Below are 1,286 nucleotides of genomic sequence, written 5' to 3' on the forward strand. Positions count from 1 at the left end.
GCTTTGGCTATGTAGCGACCGAGCTTTGGCTATGTAGCGACCGAGCTTTGGCTATGTAGCGACCGAGCTTTGGCTATGTAGCGACCGAGCTTTGGCTATGTAGCGACCGAGCTTTGGCTATGTAGCGACCGAGCTTTGGCTATGTAGCGACCGAGCTTTGGCTATGTAGCGACCGAGCTTTGGCTATGTAGCGACCGAGCTTTGGCTATGTAGCGACCGAGCTTTGGCTATGTAGCGACCGAGCTTTGGCTATGTAGCGACCGAGCTTTGGCTATGTAGCGACCGAGCTTTGGCTATGTAGCGACCGAGCTTTGGCTATGTAGCGACCGAGCTTTGGCTATGTAGCGACCGAGCTTTGGCTATGTAGCGACCGAGCTTTGGCTATGTAGCGACCGAGCTTTGGCTATGTAGCGACCGAGCTTTGGCTATGTAGCGACCGAGCTTTGGCTATGTAGCGACCGAGCTTTGGCTATGTAGCGACCGAGCTTTGGCTATGTAGCGACCGAGCTTTGGCTATGTAGCGACCGAGCTTTGGCTATGTAGCGACCGAGCTTTGGCTATGTAGCGACCGAGCTTTGGCTATGTAGCGACCGAGCTTTGGCTATGTAGCGACCGAGCTTTGGCTATGTAGCGACCGAGCTTTGGCTATGTAGCGACCGAGCTTTGGCTATGTAGCGACCGAGCTTTGGCTATGTAGCGACCGAGCTTTGGCTATGTAGCGACCGAGCTTTGGCTATGTAGCGACCGAGCTTTGGCTATGTAGCGACCGAGCTTTGGCTATGTAGCGACCGAGCTTTGGCTATGTAGCGACCGAGCTTTGGCTATGTAGCGACCGAGCTTTGGCTATGTAGCGACCGAGCTTTGGCTATGTAGCGACCGAGCTTTGGCTATGTAGCGACCGAGCTTTGGCTATGTAGCGACCGAGCTTTGGCTATGTAGCGACCGAGCTTTGGCTATGTAGCGACCGAGCTTTGGCTATGTAGCGACCGAGCTTTGGCTATGTAGCGACCGAGCTTTGGCTATGTAGCGACCGAGCTTTGGCTATGTAGCGACCGAGCTTTGGCTATGTAGCGACCGAGCTTTGGCTATGTAGCGACCGAGCTTTGGCTATGTAGCGACCGAGCTTTGGCTATGTAGCGACCGAGCTTTGGCTATGTAGCGACCGAGCTTTGGCTATGTAGCGACCGAGCTTTGGCTATGTAGCGACCGAGCTTTGGCTATGTAGCGACCGAGCGGGACGAGCGCTCGGTCTCTACGTAGCGACCGAGCTTTGGCTCGAGCTCAGT

Source organism: Brassica oleracea, chromosome C7, assembly GCF_000695525.1.
Source record: "Brassica oleracea var. oleracea cultivar TO1000 chromosome C7, BOL, whole genome shotgun sequence".
Taxonomy (NCBI): Eukaryota; Viridiplantae; Streptophyta; class Magnoliopsida; order Brassicales; family Brassicaceae; genus Brassica; species Brassica oleracea.